Source organism: Triticum aestivum, chromosome 7A (genome assembly GCF_018294505.1).
Source record: "Triticum aestivum cultivar Chinese Spring chromosome 7A, IWGSC CS RefSeq v2.1, whole genome shotgun sequence".
NCBI lineage: Eukaryota > Viridiplantae > Streptophyta > Magnoliopsida > Poales > Poaceae > Triticum > Triticum aestivum.
The window spans coordinates 513,278,805-513,284,337 of record NC_057812.1 but is presented as its reverse complement, the minus strand read 5'-3'; the positions used below and the strand labels follow the sequence as shown (position 1 = coordinate 513,284,337).

Here is a 5,533-nt window from a genome sequence, read left to right as displayed (position 1 = left end):
AATTTAAGTTGGGAATTTGAGTCTGGTATCATGTAAGTTGTGCTTGGTTGACTAAAAAAATGTACCAATGTATGTTTGATGACAGATACCAACATGTGTTATGAACGTATAATATCACTCCACTTAGTCTAATACCAGAATTGGTATAAAAAATTAGTTTGCTTTCTTATTACCAATAGCTTACCAACTTTTCTATCCCAAACAAAGCACTAACCTAAGTTACAATATACTGACTTCCAACCCTAAAACAAATTGCAATGCAGTCCCTTAATTAACCCACTTAAATTATTTAAGAACATGGAGGCTACCAAGTTAATTCAAAGCTATAGACTATGCCAAAAAAATTATAGATTGCTCTGGATGAGTACACATTACAGATGGGCGAAGAGAAGCATGAAACAATCATTTTTGTGACCACACACCTAATCGCCGCACCTAATCTTCTCAATGCTCATAGTCATGGGTTCTCTCCCCAGATCCATTGAGGGGCATAACTAAGTGGATCGAGGTGGTAGACATCAGTGGGTGGCGGCTCCATGACACATCATGTGAGGCATTGCTGACCAGGAGCTTTGCACTGGGATCATGGCTGCGGGTTGTGGTCGAGGGAGAAAGCTTGCTTCTCTTCTTCCGGATGTGCAGGTTGGTGGTGGACGCAAGTGTTCAGTGAAGCTCAGAGGCAGAAGGCATCCGACCAAATCATCATACTTGACACTTCAAAATCTGCATCCTTGGACAGAATCCCGTTTGTGATGCCGAGGTTTCACAGCGTGTTGCATTGGTGCCTTCTTACCTCACAGGTGCTCTCCTTCCCCGCTCGCAAGACCCTGCACGGAACGAAAATACTTACCATGATAATCGTATATTTCTTCAGGTGCATCGCAATGATTACTTTTGTCAATGAGACAAAACCGAAATCTGGATATAATATTCAGTCATTTACATGCAAACTTTTTTGGGAGTTTTTTTCCGCTGAGTGCAAATTATATATTATTTTAAACAGATCATGTGATCATGAGACACATCAGTGGTTTTCACATTAATTATATTGTATTTATGCCACAGAACATATACGTGATCCATCAGTTTCTTATATGTTCCCCTCCAAACATATGAAGTGGTGAAAAGATTTATAAATCCCGTAACTAATATGGATTAAGAATGTTTATTGCAAATATTGGTACTTCAAATAAATTTGATTGTTGCATAAAGTCGGGAGACGCTCATCTGAATCACCTGCAAATATATAGATTAGCTATTGGTTTCATAAAAAAGAAACTAATTATCTTGCCGGTGTGGCCTTGTGGGAATATTCCAACAAAATAAGAACGCGCAATTTTGTTTTCATATACAGTAATTATCAACCTACTGAGAATGCAATAAACCATAGTACATCTAAGCTTATTAAGGGTCTAATCATATATGTATGCATCCATTAATTCCATCTATTCATCATCAGGTGTCTAATTATGCATCAATTAATCCAACATATCCATCAGTTTCATGTTTGTATAACCAAGTACTATACATATAAGAGCTGAAAAGAGATCAGACCTGAGATTAAACGGGCTGGAGCACGACAATCATATGTCCCACTGAACTCTGGAGCACACAAAAATAGTTTGATGCAAAGGAAAAACAAAGCACTTCGATGCTAGGATCAGTTTGTGCTTGTTCCAGTGTTTCGACACTTCGACCACATACTATCAAAAGAGCACTACTATGTACGATCCACAGTTATCACTTTGACAGAAATTCAGACCACCTACTATCAAAAGAGCACTACTATGTACGATCCACAGTTGACACTTTGGCAGAAATTCAGAAACACATGTTCCATAGTAGAGTTCAGAAAAATTAACATGTCTGATGCCCGTTGCCTTGACCTTCACTATCTACTTCATCTTTGAATCCACGGACAACCAAACAAATAAGATCAATCTCCAATCCCTGAAAAATCAACTGAGTATTCCCCTCTCGATCTCTTCGTTGCTCAGCCACAGGAGGCTGCAGAGCCAGAACAGGGGAGCTTGTGTGGGTTGGAGGCTGTCCGCGAGGAGGGCCCGCACGGGAGATGCAAAGTTTCATCTCTTTAGCAGGTCGTGAGCAGCACTGGATGGGAGAGGATAGAGGTGTGGAGCCGGCGAGCAGCACACCTCGGGGGAGTGGAGACAGAGATGTCAGGGAAAGGTGGTGGTATCCTTGCGCACGACAGCGCGAGGCGATGGCAGAGATGCTGGGGCCTGGGGGTGCCACGCGGTGTCGAGGTTAGTCGCCTCGGCGGGGTCCTCGCCCACAATCAGGACGTCCACCGGCGCTCCATCGTGGCTATCGGCGGGCGCCGTGCTCCAGGGAGCCAGTGGCTAGGGCTCCGTCAAGGCTATTTACCGGCGGCGGGGGACTACAACGGCGATTGGGGACGGAAGATGGTGGCGAGGGCTGCCGGAAGCGGTGCCATGGGGGCGCGGCGGCGAAAGGAACCCTAGTTCCGGGGCGTCTCGCGTCCTCGTGCGGGAGAGAGAGGGCCTCTAGAATCCTTTTTTTCACTTAATAATTAATAACAGATGAAAGTTTGTGGAGTGCGGGATGATTACCCAAAAAAGCAGGAGACAAAAATAAGGGAGGAAGGACGTGCAGACCCAAATTAGTACCACCTCGTTTATATTACGATTTTGTCCATACAAATTGTAAAAGCGTATTATAATTAATAACAGATGAAAGTTTGCGGAGTGCGGGATGATTACCCAAAAAAGCAGGAGACAAAAACTAGGGAGGAAGGACGTGCATACCCAAATTAGTACCACCTCGTTTATATTACGATTTTGTTCATACAAATTGTAAAAGCGTATTATGACATGAGAAGAAAACGTATTGTGACGGTGAATCCACGGAGTCAATCCGTGTTTTATTATTAGGGATAGATTAGGTATCACTCGCTTTTCGTGCACGTATGCAAGTAGACCTACTGAATATATTGGAACTTCATGAGCGTCCACGTCAGCCTCCTTAATTCGACAGCTCCCTCTGAAGATATGTTAGGTCACTAATTTGCTTCTCCCACCTGACTTGTCAAGTAGTAGAACAAAATACTTTGAATATCCAGCAGGCGCATGGAACAGGCATATGGAGATCAGGAGATGGAGCCTAACTGAGATAAACTACACAGCAAAAAAAAGAGAGATAGACTACACAGCCCACGCTGAACGTCAAGTTCAGTTTTGCTTTAACCATACGCAACTGATTAGAAACAGGTAGGAAACAGGTAGTCGTGTCAGCTTCTTACTGCTCACTACTGCTGGCCAATAGCCAGTTAAAAATTTGGAAAACCTTGTCGGCGTCACAGCCCAAAGCTCCTTTACTTGCTACAGCACTATAAAGCTAGTTGATCTTGATCCACACGAACGCTTCTAGTGTACTCCCTCCGTCCCATATTAAAAGACAATTTTGCAAGTTTTTTCAGCTTAAGACGGATTTACAAGCGGTCTCAGCTTGCAAAAATGTCTTTTATTATATGGAGGGAGTAGTACTTATGACGATGACTCGACGAGATTCTGAGGTTTTCTTGGGTGGGAGCATATCGAATTATGAAGGCTGCATGCGTTTCTCCCTCCCGTAAGTGTTCACATACGTACTCCACTTTGGATATGATATCTTTTTATTATCTTCGAACAGACGTACCTATGCAAGATTAGTCTGTGGCATCATCACTTTCCAGTTGTCTGTGGCAGCAAGTGGGCGTGTAGGATGCGAGGCCAGATGCGTGCTTCATACCATAAGCTAATTATAAGCATCCTAATTAGTCTGGTTGAGTAGGAGCATTATTGCATGGGATAGCATTACCGAATCAGCTCTGGTGATTTTGACATCTACAAAGTTTCAACGCCTCTATTTTTTTTAAAGGTTCAGCAAAACTTTTTTGAGGGTCGAAAGATTCAGCAATTGCTGGCTTGTATTATGATAGGTAGGGACCAGTAACGTATCTAAACGTATGGAGTTTTATGAAGGTTTCATAGATCCCTTCCATAACTAATCTTCACCTCCCCCCCCCTTTCAAATTTCAGGGGCTATGGGCCCCTCACCCTGATAATTTGCAAGCATCCCTGTTAATCCTGTAATCATAAGCCCATACGTGTAGCATTGCTCGAGCAGTAATTACAGTATCGTAAGAGAAGCGATCAAGGAGTGCCCAAAATAAAAAAAAGGCATGAAAAGGGTACGACATGGCGATCCCTCACATGGGTTCCTCGAATGGGTGCATCATGCCAGTTGCCCCGGCCGTTCTCCACGAGTCTATCGATCGCCGGACAGATTTGATGATGTAGTTGATCTCCGAGTTTGCCCCGTCGGGCCCAGGCAGTATTGGGGTTTCAACACATCTAATTTTTTGACCCTCAAACCGTAGAATAATTGTCCTACGGTAATTTTCATTAATTAAGTATAATATTTACAAGTGCAAAGTAAAAGTAAAGTATTCATCCGATGCTAGCTCTAGGAAACATGATCAATTAAATAATTACAGGTTCTGTTCTACCTAAATTATGATCTTCTATGCTTTGGATTGCTTGGCTCTGATCTGAGGAGCCCAAACGCCTTCTTGCAAATAGTGAACCCAGCCTGGGATGTGAGGTGCTGCTGACTTGAAGATCTTATCATTTCTAATTGACCAGATACTCCATCACCCCATGATAATAATGTGCATGGCAATCTCTTTTGGTAGATGAACTAAAGCAAGCTTAATGTCATCAAACATTGAAATACCTCTGTTCTTAGATGGAACGATGCGGTCCCAATAGTGAAGAGCAAATGGGCAGTTCCAAAAGAGGCGCAACAACGTTTCCTCAGTGTTGTCTGCACAAAGTGCACAATTATAGCTTTTCAAGTATATATTTTATGATGAAGGAGATTTTTGGTGTTAACACGATCATGAAGCACTAGCCAGAAGAAGATTTTATATCTCAATCTTCATGATGTTTTCCAAAATCCCTGAATAAAGAGGGAGCTGTGATGGCTCCCATCATAAGCTTATACATTTGCAAGGAAGAGTATAATCTTGGAACCACTGGTAGTGCCCATGAATCAGTTGCATTGGTCCTTGTCCTATCAACAAGACGGGTCTGCAGAGTGTTATACTGCTAGAATGCTTGGAGGGACAGAGGTCTATGGAAATGGTCCTCGATCTCTTGTAAGCTCAGGACTTGCTGGAGTGAAATGTCCATGTTGATGGAGAAAGAATAAAGCTGAGGGAACTTATGCCTTAAAGGTTGATCCCACCAACAATCAGTCCATAAGATTGTTGCATTTCTTGAACCAACTTTGCATATAGAAAATTTCTTGTATGTAGCCAAGAGTTTTAAAATAGATTTCCACTAGAATGAGCCAACCTATCTGTCTCCAGGCAAAGAGTTAGAACAACATGTTTCCCAGATAATGTTGACCAAAGATGTGTCCACTTTATTGTGGAATTTATACAAATACTTCATTAGAAGAGCTTGATTATGTGTTGAGATGTCTAAAATAACCACCCCCCATGATC

At 42.5% G+C, this 5,533-nt stretch overlaps 1 long non-coding RNA gene across 1 annotated transcript; it reads right to left on the bottom strand.

Annotated features, from left to right (window-relative positions):
• Positions 1 to 316: 316 nt before the first annotated feature.
• Positions 317 to 2,565, bottom strand: LOC123147899 (uncharacterized). The gene is made up of 2 exons (XR_006473547.1): positions 1,555 to 2,565; positions 317 to 827 (listed from the first exon to the last, which is right to left on the bottom strand). It is a non-coding gene; the product is annotated as an uncharacterized lncRNA (long non-coding RNA).
• Positions 2,566 to 5,533: the final 2,968 nt, after the last annotated feature.